Source organism: Manacus vitellinus, unplaced genomic scaffold (genome assembly GCF_001715985.3).
Source record: "Manacus vitellinus isolate BGI_N305 unplaced genomic scaffold, ASM171598v3 scaffold_4_pilon, whole genome shotgun sequence".
Taxonomy (NCBI): Eukaryota; Metazoa; Chordata; class Aves; order Passeriformes; family Pipridae; genus Manacus; species Manacus vitellinus.
This window is the reverse complement of record NW_021940604.1, coordinates 34,547,371-34,564,937: the sequence shown is the minus strand read 5'-3', so window position 1 is coordinate 34,564,937 and position 17,567 is coordinate 34,547,371. Positions and strand designations below refer to the sequence as shown.

Sequence of the window (17,567 nt, the reverse complement as noted above, 5' to 3'; positions counted from 1 at the left end):
ATGAGACAGACAAACAGGGGAACAAATCGGGATAGGGAGACAGGCAAAAGGAGGAGGAACGTGGGAGGAGCCGGGGAAGGAAAGGGCGAATGGTGGCTGTCTCCTCTGTGCAGCTTCTCCGGCCAGTCAGAGAGGGGAGCGGGGAAGCAGGGAGCGGGGCTGCAGGGAAGGAGGGAGTGGGGAAGCAGGGAGCGGGGAAGCAGGCTTGCCTGGGCACGCCCAGGAATGTAAGTATAGGGGCAATATACAATGTGTGTATTTATAAGCACATAAAACCTGTAAAGTCCGTATAATAAAGTCCTGTCAATTGCTGTATATCTTCCTCCATGCCTGGAACTGTTCCCGTCGTGAATCTTGCTCCTTCACAGCCCTGCATATCCCCATCACTGCAGACAGAGCTGTCCTCACTGGATGTCTTTGAGGCTCCCTCCCAGGTGGACAATAGTAGTGGAAGTTTTGTTTGCTGGATGAAAAGAGTTAGTTGCAGACTGTAGAACTTCATGCCTAAATGTCATTTTCTTGTTCACATGGTACAGTAGCTAAAGGATCAGGACATCAATAAAAAGCTACCAGTAGAAAAGCTGTATGAAGGAGGGAGAGGGACAGAGCCTTACCATAAAGTTGAAATGAAGATACAACAAAACAATAAACAAGAAGTCAAGTGCATTGCATGGTGAAAGTAAACTGTTGGGAAATGTCCAGTATGTGGACCTACAAAGCAATAGGAAACTGAGGTGGACATACAGCAATTCTCTGTAATGTTTAAAGAACCACCCCCAGAGAACATATGAAATGATGCAGAAGTTGTTTTTCCTTTAATAGATAACACCAGATATTTAATCCAGCCTAGTACAGACACTGACATACTTCTAGCCCTATGACCTATGTACCAACTCCACACAGGACAGAGGACCTCTAGACTGGACAAGTAAGGATTAGGATAGTCCAGAGGCAGTGAATAAGAATCGCTCTGCCAAGAGTCTCACTTCTCTAGTGCAGGACAGTACTGGGCTGAGGGAATTGCAGCCTTGGAGGAGTCCAAGCAATGCCAGCCTAGCAGCCAAGTTGTTCCTATGAAGACCCTTCATCCCACAGCTAGGGTTTCAGAGAGTTCATCAGACCAGCATCAGCACAGTTCCACTACCAGTGATGTGCTACAGCCCCAGCATGGAACTTGCATCTGGACCCAGTCCCAAAAGTTCAAGATTCACAGGTTAAACATGTCTTTGCAGTACCTATATTCAGAGAAAAGGTAAATCTGTGGTTAAGCTGGTAGTCTGGGACTCAAAAAATCCAAATTCTCCCACAGCCTTCTCATTTGAACTTGAGCAATTCACTTCATCAGGCTGTCCTCTGGTTCCACAGTAAGCATTGAAAGAAGATTTTTTTTTTACCTAGTTACCTTGTCTTTTCAGAGCACAGGATGCTCCTCAGAAGTTCGCACACTGCAGGTATGAGGTGTGCTCATAAACAGGAGTGTGATTGAGGCTTTCAGGCACTACTGCACCAAAAATATATAATACTTGCTGAAAAATAAAATATCATATTGAAAGCAGAGCTAAGATGACAGGAGTTAAAGGTCAAGAAGCTTTTTCAGAAAAGTAAATAGTCCAGAAGATATATAACTTGCTTTTTGTTAAACTCAGTACTATCTCTTTCTAGTTTTGAGAGGATTAAATGTGGGTTCTAAAAATTCTAAATATTTACAGACAAGATATATAAGTGAAATGGATGTATACCGAAGTTCTTCAAATATTATCCTTCACTAATATCTCTACTAAAATAGCAACTGGAAACATGCAATTAAAATCAGGGCTTGGCAATACTGTGTGCAAGGACAGTGCTTGTATCTCAATAGGGAAGCACTTCTGTCTTTGTGCTGTTTATCAAGGTCATTCAGAACTTGTGATAACTCCAAAAGAATGTAGCTCTTCTTATCCCCTGATCCAAAGAGGTTTTTATTGCAGACTCAGCAGTATAGGGCCAGGACTTACAGCTGAATACTCTCCTTTTATTCACCAGAGGACAATATGGAGAGACTCAAAATCATGTTCAAGTATTCTAGACAGTTACTCTTAAAAACAGGAAAGAAATTATCTGCACACACTGTGGCTTTCATTGAGTGTAAATATTTTCACTTGTCTGCAAATGTAACTGTGAAGTACAAAGAGGATCTTACACAGCATTATAACACCTTTACAAAGGCATGTATTTCCTCTCCTGCTGTTTTTTCTTATGTAGACTTTTTTATCTATTTTGCCTTTAACACTATGAAGCTTTTAGATAATTTCCGCTGAAAATTATTCTTCTCTGAAGGCTAGTGTCAGTTGAAATATGAATAATCAAACTCTTTATTACTGAGCTTTTCAGTATCACAGTAGCTCACAGAGACATCTAGATTTTGAAGCAGAACTGAATATGGTGTCTCAAGCATCTGGAGTTATATTTTTCTCAAATTACACTTTCCTGTATTAAATCATTTGAGGCCATCCATAAACACCCAAGTGTTTAAATCAGCTTATTCACTTTCAAATGCTTATGTCTTCCTTTGTGCTGACAAAGAATTTTTACGTTATCCAATCACAAAACTTGCAGCATTCTACCACCAACTTTATGGAAACTGTATCACTCTTCAAAGCCCTAGACCAAATTCCCTGGGTTTACAAGTTTAGCCACAACTCACTCAGTTGAGAATCCTTTTGCTCAGAGGCAGGAGAATTCCATTTCTTAATCAGGCTCTCAAAATACACCTACAGATGCACACACCATAGTTTCTTTGGAGAGAAACAGTTAAATCTCTGCTACTTGATACAGATCAGGGACATCGAACAAGGGTAGGTTGGGAATTGTGCCATAGACTTATGTGATAATCATAATAAAAGAGTTGGAAAAGGAACCTGCCTGGCTTTCATAACATATTTTGTGAGATTAAAGCTGTGGTGGTGAAGAAAAGCCAAAGCTTTAAACTGCTGAACTTCATTAATTCCAACCTGGAAATAACTAGGATGAACAAACAAGAAATCCCAATGAAATACTTCTACAGTACTTTGCAGAGTAAAACAAGACAGATTACCTTAGTGATCTTAGTGAGTAATAATCATTATTCTTCCCTGCAAATCTCCTGCCTCAGGAATTCATCTTGCATCACAAGTGTATTCTGTGTCTGGGATCCTCCGCTCTTTGCTGTTCTCCGCTACTTGCAGAAAAGAAGGCACTCTCTGAATACCTAATGAACATAAAAATATATGTGAGCTGTTACAAAATAGGGAAGTGTTTAAAGTGGATGACAGTCCCAGAGGTCAGACTTGTCAATTATTTGAGCAGTCTCTCCACTTTTAAAATATGTATCACATTTGTTTCTTTATCCAAAAGTGAAGTGTGTCATCACTCCATAGCCTGCTTTCCAAATGTTGAAAAATCAGTTCAAATCTGTCCCACATCTCCCTTTCTGACAGTCAGTCAGTTGCAAAGAGACTCTAGGAGAGAAATCAATCTTCTGCAATATTTTTGTTGTCTTGGTAGATACATCAGTGCGCAAGGTAAGGTATCAATTGCCCCTGCACAACGTGAGAGCCAAAGTGCGATGGATAAACTCCAGCAAATCCCATGACTCACTTTCCCTTAGTTAGGGAAAAAAAAGGTTAAGGAACCCCTCAGAGAAAGTCTAGCCTGTATTTCGGGACTACCATATTGCTTTCAGAAATCAAGATAGATATCTTCCCTACAAGCCTGCAGAAGTGCCTACCCTCACAGATGAGAAATTCCCTGTCCTACTGTGCCCGCATGGTTTGTGAAAGAGGCACAGTATGTGCAGGACTTGGCCATTGCTACATCACAGGGTGAGTAGGCTTTCATATATGCATGTTTATATATTTCCAATCTTTCAAAACTATTTACAGTTAATTTCCAAGCCTCTATAAAAATAATAATTTACACTGGCTTTTCATGAATGAAAATAGCAAAAAAATAGTAATTTCTATCACTATGGTTTTTAAAATATAACCTATAGAACTTGAACAATGTGTCTGGTTGCACTTTCAAAGATTACTACCAATGTATTTTTTACATTCCTTGAGCGAGATGTGAAAGTCATGTGGAAGTTTTAAAATTCACAGTGAATTACTTGATTTATGTTCTTCCACATACATTAATTTTTAGTACCATGCAAATATTTGTATTGGCACAGTATGCTCTGCTCTGGAGAATTTAACTGGATTCACAAATTGTTACAATATCCCTCTGTTAATTTAATCCTTTCACAGTAAATATTAATACATTACTATCTAGTAAGAAAAGATAAAGAAAAAATTAACTTGCAAATTAGATAAAGGTCTGTAACAATTACAGCATTAAAATTCTAAAGAAAAACTTTGGATAGGTTTTTAGTCTGACTACTCCCAGCTACTTCGATTTTCTTCAGTTTTTATGGAGGGGATTATACGTGTATACTGACATTGGCTGCAAGAGCAGCGGGTCAGACCCAATGACCCAAATAGATCCCGTCTGCATCTATGTTTCAATAACAATGCTGTCAAATTAACAATAGCAGCAAAAAATGCAAGATTGCAAGTATCTCTGCATTTTTTACTGCATATAAACACTCCTAACAATTAACTAAACATTGTGAGACAAAGGTTGTTGAGTTTTACTATTCTTGCTTTCAGTGAAAATAGAATTTAAGACATTTTATAAAAGACCAGCCTTTTTCTCCAAGCAAGGAATAAATAGACAGTGTTTGTTAAACCTTTTTATTCAATGCAGCAAACTGCAAATTTTTGCCCTTCTGGTTTACTTTAATTTTGGCTCTTTGTACCAAACAGGATGAGCATAAAGCAGTCAAACATGTATAGAGGTTGAAACACCCTTGAAAGGCTACCCTGTTCTTGCTTATAATCTCCTCCCACAACACACAAGCCCTACCTACTAGCCTCTTTAGTGTTGGTTTTAGATGTCCAGGATCTCTCTCTATTCCTTTTAAGTTTCTGAAGGGGAAAATGAAAGTGTGAGAGAGGAACCAGGATAAGGCGAACCTTGCAAACACACAGGGTTTTTTTCAAATATTTATTTTTCTCATCTTGAGGCCTTTAGGTATGTTTGATTTAGGCACTGAAAGAGCAGTCATCCCAGCTGGTAGAAACTTTTTCACTAAGCAAACAAGCACAAGGATTAGAACCCTAAAAGTGTTCATGTTGCATCACACTTGGTGGTAGCTAAAATTTCCCCTCTAACCAGCTCAAATGAGTTGCCAAGTCAACTGAGCAATCTCACAGATATTTTTGTGACATTTTACTAGCAGCTCTGACAAATAAATGGATCTCATTAAAAAGTGGGTGCCGATTTCCAGTGATAACTTTTGCTAGTTTGAGAGATATCTGCAAATATTTTCTATTGACTTATTTTGCTACAAAACCTGTTCTGTATACACACATGCTTTGTGCAAATAAAAGCTATTGAGACATATATATTCAGATCTTGGTTGCAGAATTGTGCAAGTGGCTTTCTAAAGGCTAAATAAAGGTCTTTGCATACAGTGAGTACATGAAAATATCCTTAGGGTCTGCATGATGTGTTGTAGCAACACTGTTCCAGGAAGAGACAACAGTAGCCTACAACCATAGTTCTTTGAATGATTTATCTGGAATTATCTTTGAATGATTTATGTCCTTTGAGAAAAATTAGTATGAAGTATGTGAAAAAATCTCATAAAAGCTCCCTTTCAAGTGAATGAAAGAATAGTTGTTCCAGGAGCAAAAATTACATTGGTGCCCTCCAGTAGCATGGATGACATTGAAATACATGGTCTGCAATGTCAAAAATATTTAATATATTCTGGTTTTACTTTTTAAGGGAGACACATATTTCAGAGGTATGGTACAGCAAGCTGCTAGATAGAAACAGGAGTCCTTCACTTTTCAGTGATGTTAAAAGCTAACAAGATGAGCTTATTAAAGCTCAGGCTTCCCAAAACAATTGGACCTTCACTTCTTTGGTTACCATCTTCATCCCAGAGTCTTCACCAATTAACTCCATCTCTTCAATGTTTCAGTGGTTACTGCCTGGGAAGTAGCAAATCTCTGCAGAATCCAACCCTGTATTGCTGGCTTTCTCAAAATACTCTCCTGTGGTCAGGTACAGGTGTGCAAAACCTGCTGTGATTACTGAGAGCCTTAAGCACTGACCTATTACATTCCTATCAACCCAACAATCTGGACCACTTTTAGGGAAAACATACCAACTCTTGGAGAACGTGGCCCATCCAGGAGAGTCTCAGACTGAATAGGAACCAGGGCCGCCAGTAAAGGGGATATCCAGCAGAGATCTGAAAGTCTGAAAATATAACAGTACTCCATTCTGTGGCTGCAGGGAAGGCAGAGTGCAGACAGCCCAAATTGTTCAGATTCATTTCCTAAGCTGGAACAATTCTCAGAACCTGAGAGACCTACTGGCAAACACTGTGACAAGTCACCTTTTATTACCACACACGCAGGTTTGCCCACACCTGCTGATGTGCATTGAGAATGTAGCCAACATTTCTAGTCTCGACTCATTTGTCATCCCAGTAAGACAGTGGTCTCTTATGAATGTTTCACAAAGAGGCATTATTTCTGTGTTGCAATGCTACACAATTTTTTCTTGAAATTTCATAATTTTTGGACCTCTAGCACACCATCAATTGATATGTTAGCTTATGTGATAAAAAGCTTGTTTGCATCCCCAGAAAGGAGTACAGATAGATGAAGGGGGGGGGGAACAGGAAGCCTAACTAATACCCTGTCAGGCCCATTGCAGGATCCATCAAGTTATCTCACCAGAGGAGGACCTAAAGCTGCAGAAAGGGAGGGATCTAGATGATTTGGGAAGGAACAAGTGTAGGAAAACAGAAGAGAAAGGGGATGAAAAAGGGCTAGATGTATGTAAACAGCTACCAATTGATACATTTGTCTGGTCATGGTCTATGCCAGGTCAGCACAGTCTCTCCCATCTTCTTATAAAATTCCTTTCTAGCTCTTTTCGTGGATGAAGGGTGTCTATTAGGTGTACATATATGTGTATGGATGATGAGTGCAGCACCCAGGATCAGACTGCAGCTTGGAGGAGCTGTATACACACACACATATATGAATATGTATATGTGTTTTCACTAATGGAGCTCCATTATGGTCTGCAAAAGAGTGGAGCAGGATGAGGACTTTAGTGCTGTCTGTGCTTGTGTGACTGCTCTGGGTGTCTTTTAAAATAGAAATCTACTACAGAAATCAATTACTTTATTTTTTTTTTTTTATTTAGTTTTGGGGTTTTGTTATTGTTTTAAAAAGAAGGAAGAATTCAATATTGCACTATAAAAAAACCACTTAACTTTAAGTTGATGTTAATGGATGATACCATATAACACTATTTCCAGATCATTTGTCTACTTGCTGTTTACCACAGACCTAACTTATCAGTCAAAATACCTCTCCTGTAATGCATCTGTCTGTCCTCTGGGATCTGTAAGGCTATGATGACCACTCCTCTTGTTCAAAAACATGATTATATCATCAAAGAAGAAGAGGGGTTTGGTAACTTTTTTATTCAGGTAATAATGTGGCTCTTATCCATCCAAAGGTGAATAGTCAGTCACCTGAAGTTGTGCCAGGGGAAGTTTAGGTTATAGGTTAGAAAAAGTTTTTTCACCCAGGGGGTGGGCAGGCACTGGAACAGGCTCCTCAGGGAAGTGGTCACAGCACCAAGCCTGACAGATTTCAAGAAGCATTTGGATGATACTCCCAGGCACATGATGTGACTCTTGGGGACGGTTATGTACAGGGCCAGGAGTTGAACTCAATGTTCTTTGTGGGTGCCTTCCAACTCAGCATATTCTATGATTCTGTAATTTTATATTTCCAGTATCTTTACAATGTATGGAAAGAAACATGGAGAAATGTGATGGGTAGCTGGTTTCCTAAACTGATACTATTGCTGATTGTAGTTTTAAGCAGCACAGTGTTTTCTAGGCAAAGTATTACTGTTCCTGCCCCACCCAAAAAATTTGGCTATATGCTTAACACTCTTTAGAAAGTCACTGGAATTCTTCAAAGTCTGCCATCTTGTCCTCTTTTTCACACTAAGAAAACAAACCAAAAAGAGTTTGAAATGTTACAAGCTGTATAAAAGCATATTTCTTAAGATGACTAAAAGTAGGAAAGTCTGGTCCAACAGCACATAGGCTCCAACAATGGAAAACTTTTGCAATATAATTAGATGTTCTTTACATTGTAATCCTTTTGTTTAGGGCAAGCTGAAATGATGCTTTTTCTAAAGGTTTGGGTGAGGTTTTTTTATATACGGAAATGATGTATAGAAATTTCATAGCAAGAGTTGAAGGGCTGTGAAGATGTGAAAAGCAACAAAATATGGTTTCAATATGTCAAAACATTCCCCAAGGAAACTAGATAAGGTTGTACTGAAAATTAAGCACAGATTGTTGGGTGATGAACAGTACAGGCCTGTACTTACTAAATAGTGCTCTCGGTCATCTTAGTAACATTTAGCTTATAAAAAGCAGCAGTGATTTGGTTACAGCAGATATGCAGCAGAAACAACATAGTTGGTGGTCCTAGCTTTTGCAGACTGTTGCTTTAACACAATGTCAAATAGAACAAATTTTGGTGATTTACTGTTGGACTAGATTTCACTCTCTGGGCAGCATGCCACGATGTTGGTGTCAGGGCTCTGTGGGCTGCACTAAACATATCTTTTCAAACCTACAGGCACATCTGACTCCTAATCTTTATGCACTATCCATTAGAGTCTTACTGTCTGTACCCTATCCATCATTTACTGCAAGTCTCTATACGTATTAAGAAAGTAAAAACGCTGTCTACCAAAATGTCACAGAGTTTTTTCACACATGGTCAAATTCATAGCTGGTACTGAAAATCAGAACTATGTGAGAGTGAGCGGAAAATATGTCATTACACTCATGGGTTTAAAATAATATGTCTAGTTAGTATTTCATATCACAAACACCAGTATCTTAAAATGTTGGGACATACTCCTGCGATTCAAGTATTCTCCCCATGTAAAGGCAGATCTGACACAATGTAAAAGTTGCCTACAGAGTGATGAGCCAGCTGCAGCTGTCTGCTGTCTTGAAGTGAGGCAACAGGCAGCGGCTTCCTTTGGAGGAGCAAATGCATCCTGGGGTGTCTCCACAAGGGTCAGAAAAACAGATGAGAGAAAACTGTCACTTCAAAACATGACCATCAGCTCATACTGATTGGCTTTATAGTCACTGTGTAAAAAAAAAAAAAGAAGAAAAAAAAGCAGAAATCTCTACCAGTAAGGAATAAATTAATAGCCTTCAAAACTAAGCTTCAAAACTCCACCAAACTCGGTCTCCTGGGCCTGGCAGATTAACTCAGCACTGCCCTCTGAATCATTTTGCTGCCAAGATGAGATAAAACAGCTATCCGCGTAGGAGACAACTATGCACAAACTGTCCTTGCTGAGCACATCGAAACTACCCAGCCGGCAACTCCAGAGTTTTGGCTAGAATTTCTACTGCTGTATTTACACTCACTAATTCTTTGTATTAATAGAGAGTTTACAATTATAGCAGAGAGTAAGATGCTAGCCAGGATTCCAGTTACAATCCTTATTTGACAGGAAGTTGATATGATTAGATTCAAATGATTGCAAAGCTACCTGGGGAGTATTGGCAGCTTTCTGTAAAGCGGAACTCTAGTATGTGATGTGAATAAAAGGCTCAGGCTCCACACACTAACACTTTATCCAAATACTTGAGATCAATTATCTGGATTCTGCAGTTATTCAGCTACTCTGTCATGGATACTCAAATCCACTATCATCTGCTCTATCTTCCAAAATAATTAGCACCATCAATCACATTTGCTTAAAACATAAAAGAGCAAAGGAACTGGGAGTTTTATACAAGAAGAAGTTATTACACATAAATTATATGAATACATTAGAGTTTATAATTCCAAAACATTATACACTATAGTATCATTATTCCTCAATGTGTGTGAAAGAGCTATGGGAACCCACAAGCACCTTTCTCTCTTTGGCTTTTCTTAGGAGAAGTCACATTGAAATTTGCTTCCACACCACGGTGCTCATTAGTTTGAGGAAGACTGCAGCCAGAGGGAGTGTTGGGACTGGTTCTTTAAGAAAAAGACATCCCACATATGCGTGGCTGCAGCTTAGCAAGCAAACAGGGTTAACACACAGGCATTGCAAAATAGCTTAATTCCAGTCTATTCCTGGTACTTTGCTGGTGTGTGGTAGCAGCTAAGGCTAAATATTTTTCATACCAGAGCTTTCATTAGAGAAAATATCTTATAGTTTAGGAATTCTCAAGGAATATGTTAGTTCCAGATTACCAGAGATAAAACATGACTTGTAAGTATAAAAAACAATGAATTAACATTGCACATAGTCAAAACATAATTAGATAAGGTAAACATGGCACCTAAAATCAGGCTAAATTCAGTCTCAGTAAAAGGCACTCCATTTTAATCTTGGAATATTTTTTTTCATCAAAACTCAGCATATTCACAACAGATAATTTTCCCAAGAATTTTTTTGTTTTCTTTATCTATCTGGAAAAACTACTAGCAAACATAATTTCCTGAACATTATTTGACAAATATTTTCAGCTACACTTTGTCTTTAAACATCTGTAGAGCCAAGGGGCCATGAAAAATATTTTTATTCTCTAAATGTTATTGACTAAAATTGTAAAACTAGTAAGAAATACTCTGTGCCATTCTGTCTCCCCTATCCCAACCTATTCTGACAGGTATAATCTGCTACATCTTGAAAATTGTTTTCTGTCACTAATATTAACAACCTCCACTTTTTCAAAGCATCTTGTGCCACAAGAGTTTAACAAAGAGCAGACTTGACATATTATCATGATACCAGAAATTATAAAATATAGCAGAAATAATTGAAAATTCAGAGAAAAGACTAGTGAAATGTTTTACTTTTCTTCTTTGTTTATGCAATTTTCTTCTCAGTATTATTAAATTCTTTTTTCCCTCTGTTAGAAAAAATATACTACCACCACATGGGAAGCATCTTCCTAGGTAAGGAAAAATTGGTATATGCAAGACAAGCTTGAAATATGTAAGAAAACATTATCAAATCTTGAATGATTTAAATAAATGAGTTATTTTAGTTATCATCATTTAATGCTGTGAATAAAAAAATCATAGTATTAAATTTGAGATTGAAGAAATATGGAAAGTAATAAGACAAGTAGGTGGTAAAAAATAGCTAAGACAGAAGCAAAATTTGAAATACATATGATTTTACATTATTGACTGCACATAAAGATTGGAGCTCTACTAGAAATAAAACTGCCATAGTTATAATCAAATTATATAATATTAGCCTCAGTAAGTGAAGCTAAACATATACCTGGAAAGTGAAATAGCTTACAACTTTGACCTCTAGATTTGTACGGCTGGTAGCATTTGAGAATAAGTTTACTCATGTGCAATAAAAATGTTCTAATGAACTCAAATCTGCACTGAGGAAACTCCAAATAACAACCCATAATTGTTTTAAAACAGGTCCTCTCTATAGACAGGATTTTAAGACGCTAATCAAATCACTGTAGACCTCTTAGAGTGTTAGGCTTGATTTGGTAAAATCAATTTTGCAAAAAAATACTCATGAAATATTTGAGGTAGCACAGAAAACCTTAGTAGGAACCTGAAGGATGGCCATCTCAGTAACTGCTTTCTCTTTTTAGGCATTTTACACTGCGATAGGAGGAATATAAACACAAGAGAAGAAACCTCCTATGTGAAAATCAAGGTATGAAATGGGTGAATCTGCACAACATTGTCACATTATAGACTGGTCTTATTGAAAACAGAAGGATATATACTCAGCCACAAAAAAGGAAAAAGACGATAATCAGGATCTAAAACACAGTATGTATTTTATATATATGTACAGAGAATTCAAAGAAAAATATTTCAGACTGTTTTATTTTTCTTTCATCTAAGTATTAAATGTCCACAAATTGTCTTGGACAATTTGCTGCGGGCAAAGGAAGTAGCTCCTAAAAGAAAATGTAGTCTCCTTTCATGAGGAGCTCGCAGTGTTCTCAAACAAATCCCTTATCTGAGACAATTTGCCAGAAAACTGTACTGGTTTTGGTATTATTCAGACAGAATTTATAGAGCATGTTTTATATCTGAAATCAAACTGCATTATGATGGAACATAAAGATTATGTTATAACATTCTGGCTCCCTGACAGCTTAAGGCACTTGTTCTGAATAGCAAATACTCTTGAATTTGAAACTTGCTTTCCTTAAACTTCCATTAATTCATTTTTTTGTGTTTAAAATTCCCCGTTCCACAAACAAACATCTCACACTTTATTACATCCATACTCCTGGAAAACTAGCATCAAAAAGATGAAAGTGGAGGTAGGGTTTTATTCAAGGAAATAACTGTAGGAAATCACGAGTTTCCACCTCCCAAAGGTTGAGTGGCTGAAAAGGAAAGATTAATTATCCTTCAGAGGTGCCTATTTCTATAAAGGGAGCCAAGTATAAACTTGTTAGCTTATACTTAACTTGTAAATATCTAACAAACACTTCTCCCGTGACAGATTTTAACCCTTTGTTGTTACTGCCTTTCCAGTGTGGCATGTAGGATTTGATTTAGAACAAGTCAAGCATAAGATAGCTCGACAAGAACATAATTTCTTAGTACTTTTGAAATAGAGACAAAACAAATTTTAAACCTTTCCCAATCTTTTAAAGAGGAACTTAATAAAACACCATAGTAAATTGCCCAGAAAATGTGTGAAATTTTCCCAGACACAAAGTCAAGCAAACATCTCATGGGAACACCATGAGTAGTGCTACTCCAGAATTAAGTTTTGCTAGATGACCCATTAGGGTCCCTTCCAACTTACTTTGCATGTTTTCATGGAATAAAAAAAAGTACATCATTTTTTCCAAACTTTCCAACACCTTCAGACTCAATGGTTCCCCTGAATATTCCGTATCCTTGCTATTGCAGATCTTCTTTAATCATATAGAAATTTATATCTGTTTAGATCTCTTTTACATCTCTAATCCCACTGAATGTGTTCGCAGAGGATTTATATTTTGCTATTCAGAAGAAGTTTTCAGGAGAAGAACCACCCCTATTTCTATCACATTCCCAGTTCCACATTTACCCAAAGCAGTAGGGACCAAACTCTCCACCTCTGATGGATATCTTTGTTGGAATTACAGAAAAAGAACATTCTTATTCTATTTGTTTTTCCGCCATCTGCTTTGTCAGAAAAGTGCCAGCAAGGCTGCCAATATCAACAACAATGCAACATTTCCTGTTCAACCTTCTAGAAAGGAGAGATACTTTATAAAACTCTGTTGGAAGTGTATTTGACTACAGCCTCAAACAAGAGCCAAAACCGTTGGGTTTAGGTCTATTAAAAAGATATATCCTGCACAGTGAATGAATTTGTCTGTGTTTCTGTAACCAGTTTGCAGAAAAGCCCTGTTGTGCACTTTGCTTTTAAAAAAAAAACCATGAAAATGCATGTTAAAATATAGTTGTGTTTCTAGATATTGAGTATTCCTGCATCTCATTTTCTGCTTCCATGTTGAAACAAATTTACATTTGTGGTAGTTTAGTCTAGACCTTCCTTGGTGACCAGTTTGTAACCAAGGAAGTGCCCAGATTTACTGGGTATTCCCTACGATTTTTATGTAAACCTGGGTATAAGAAGAAAGGAGGAAAGGCCTTCGCCCCTCTTTCCTTCTGGTGGCTTCAGAGGCGTGGGTTTCCCTGTGTTGAGTCTGTCGTGTTGGGGAGCGAGGCCTGGTAAGGCCTTGCCGACCTTGGGAGACAGGGGTTGCCGGCGATCGTTCCAACGCGACTTGCTGTTGTCCCAAGGAGAGTAGTAAGATATTCTTTTGCTAATTCTTTTAGTTGCTACACCTTGGGCTATTGATTGTGTATATTTTATTTTGTTTTTGTTCCTTTTTTCCCTTCCCCTTTCCCTTTCCCTTTTCCTTTCGAAATTGTATATATAACTGTAACATAAGTGTAAATATATTTATATATATTGCTTTAGCTGTCTCTCTCTCGTTTTGGTTCTCTTGTGGTTTTTTTTCCCTCTTCTACCTTGGTTCAGGAGGCGGGGGGTGTTTTTGTGGCAAGGTTTGGAGACTTGGCAGTGAACCAGCTTCAAACCATATCAACATTCCATAGGGGTTTTTAAGTCAAAGTATTCCTGCACAAATTATGGCGTTATTAAGCCAGATTTTCTAGAAAACTTCTGGGCTCCAAAGGCCAACAAGATTAAAGCGGTGACAAGAAAGACTATTGACACTTCATGCAAAAGATATGCAATAGCTGTGAATCACTAAATTCTGAAGGATCATCCACAGTCAAGCTTCACTTCCAAGTGAGTAACTGCTTCATGTTTGATGGACCCTTGCCAGCAACACACACTTGCAGCAGACAGTACAAGCAGAACTGTCTGAATACAAGTATTTAAAAAGGAACTCGAAATTTGTCTTGTCAGCAACACTTAGTCACCTAGAAAAACCTGCTAAAAACTTTTGTCTGAACACCTCAATATTTTGCCCTGCATTCTCTGACAAGATTTTACAACAGAAAATTAAAATACAGCAGAACTAACTTTATTTCAAGAGAAAAAAGGAGCTTCTCCTGTAGTGATTACTTGAGTACCTAAGATGTTCCATTCAGGTTCACATTTTGCTAGTGTAGAGATTTCTGGACGACTGATCTCTACACAGTACATGTTTTCCTGGGATTTCTGGGCCTCATCTCTAGAGCATAAAGCATGACGCCATTGAATAATTCACATTCTAGGGCTCTGAGAAACTCTAGGGTCAAAGGGCAGAGGAGAGACAGCATATACTTAGGCACTTTGGTCTCTCTGACTGGTTACTTCCCACTCTCCTACCAGCAGCTGTCTTTGCAGAGAATCTGCTAACAGTGATGACAAATCACGAGACCACTTAGTTATGAAAGAATCTCAGAATGACTAAAGCACGAGAGTAACGCCTTTACTGTGGAGGTAGTTCATATAATTGTGAAAGGTGTTCCAGAAGAGCATCTGAAATGTGGCAGTATGTATGGAAGTCACATGGTCCTATTGTCTCCATGGAGTCTATCCTGGGAAACAAGACAGAGGTAGCCTAATGCTGGGGACAATACAGTAGAGCACATTGATGCAGGGCAGGAGACTAAGAAGGTTGGAGTCTCAACAAAGATGATCTCTATGACAGTTGCCTTGATCAAAGTTCCCTGGTCTTGCTACTATAATATAGTACTAAGTGTTCAACTTTGCTGGACATAGGCAGATCATTCCTCTCAGACAGAGGCTTTTCTTAGATTTCTACCTTCTTCAACAAGAACTTCTCTCTCTTCTTGGTCTGTAGAGGTGTAGAAATCCTGAAGGCTGAAAAGCTGTTGTTCTACCTCCAATGGATGTATTCAAGCACAGTTCAAGGTCTCACTTCAGCTACTGTTCCCATATGCTTCTCAGGTAGCAAAAATGAACCCTTGTGCTTTTTTTGGTTTGGGAGCTGATGAGATAAGGGCTATGGGGTTTTTCTAGCTCACTGGGACATATAAAGTATCCATCTGTTTGTGATGTGGCCTCTCTTCAAGTGGGGAATCCTTCAAATACAAGCCTTCCTGAAGACACAGCACTTAAGAGACAGTTTAACAGATTGCTAATGGACAACAAACTAAGAGCTACAAAAAACCAAGCTAACATTGGGATTAAGAAAAAATAAACAAAAAACTGTGAGGGAAAATCAAAAGTTTTTCTGGAAGAGTGAGTTCACAGAGTAAGGAGCTCTAATCTGAATCACAGCAGTAGCTGTGCAGCTCTACAGCGTGAAACAGGAGGAATCGTAGGCTAGGTGAGTCAATACAGAGACACGAAGACAAAAAAATGTGCACGTGCAGGTGAACACATGTACACATGTGGAACCAGCACCTGAAGACTTAACTCGAGGAGAATCTTAATTTGTAAAAATGAAAGGGAAAGGAGGGTGAGGGAAAGAGGAAATGGAAACAGAGTGACATATCCAGGTCTATTCAACCATCTTCTGACACCAAACCTGGTCTCCATTCTTCTGTGCCAATGCTGTGCTCAGGCAAAATGAAATTAAGAAAAACAACATCCAGACACTAAAGAGGAAATAACATATTTCTCTTCATTCTGTTCTGTCTTCCCCCTGCTGTGTTTGTGTGTTCATTTTTAAAGGGCAACCTTCCACTGCAGTGTACTGATGCTTCTTTTTTGCCTCAAGGATTCTTGCCTCTTTTCTCTGTCTCAGGGTCCCTCAATACACAGGTGTGCCAAACAAGCCCACACTCCAGTGGATCAGGAATCCCTCCACTGCAGGAAGCAGATATTGTTGGGGTTTTTTCTGCTTTAGTTTTTTGGGGTTTGGGTTTTTGGGGGGGGGGGAGTTGTGTGTGTGTGTTGTTTTTGTTTTGTTATCTTTTCTTTCTGAAAAAAAGTCAAAACAGACTGAAAAGGAAAAGAAGCAAAAGAAACTCAACAACCACAAGTTTACTTTCTTCTAAAAGGTGTTCCTGACCAGTCAGATCAGATCAATTTGTCTTTAATTACTAATTAACCTGAAACTTACTTTGAATTGTAAGTAAATGAATAGGAACATATGAACATTGCAGCTTCCTTCTATGCAGAAAGGGCAGGTGGATTGGATCATGTTTTCACTGGCCAAAATAAGGAGCAGCACAAACGCAAATGAAGACAGCACTGAAGCAAGGTCAAACTTACTGCTCCAGAAATTCTATTCCTTTTTCAGCTCCCATTCAGTCAGATGTTATTCTTTTTCTCATTGTCCTTAATGGTTGGCTTGTAAAAAAGAATTGTCTGGGTTTGGGTTTTTTGATCTCTTCCTAAATAAACATTTCTGAATGACCATTTCAAGTGTTTTGGAGAAAGCTTGGAGTAAGCCAGCAGCTTCTCTGTCAGATTCGTTGTGAAGCTAACATGCAAGTACTTCTGCATATCAAAGCAAAAGGATTTGATGAAGAGTCCAGCTGTCCTGTTCCTAAGGTCAAAAACATTGTTTTGTCTTCAGCTTCTACAAAACGGATCAGGATTCCAATATCCAACTCCAGCTTTTGCACAAAGTAATTTTTGCCAATATGTTTTCCTTTGTTCATGATCATCTTTAATGACTTTTGTTTTTCTTAACTGAAGAAGGAGGAAGCAGTGAAGTGACAAACTTAAAACAAAGGCATCATTTATATATGACACTTTATATGTTAGAAGAACTTGAAGAACTGCTTTGGTTTAAAGCCAAGCATTCAGAGGTTGAGGAAGGCCAGAATGGGAACTGCCGGGGCAAACTTAATCAGGCAATACAGGCTTTCATTACATGAATGCACACAAATATTTTCTGTTGGACTCCTATCATTATTTGGCTATTGTATTGTGCTCATTACTGTGCATTATGTACAACCTGGTTTTAACTCCACAGAAGGAATTTCTTTGGGGAATAGTTTTAT

At 38.3% G+C, this 17,567-nt stretch overlaps 1 long non-coding RNA gene across 1 annotated transcript; it reads right to left on the bottom strand.

Annotated features, from left to right (window-relative positions):
- Positions 1-243: 243 nt before the first annotated feature.
- On the bottom strand, positions 244-13,255 carry LOC115307762. Its single transcript, XR_003916114.1, has 4 exons — positions 13,213-13,255; positions 3,074-3,226; positions 1,395-1,526; positions 244-463 (listed from the first exon to the last, which is right to left on the bottom strand). It is a non-coding gene; the product is annotated as an uncharacterized LOC115307762 (long non-coding RNA).
- Between the last annotated feature and the right edge of the window lie 4,312 nt (positions 13,256-17,567).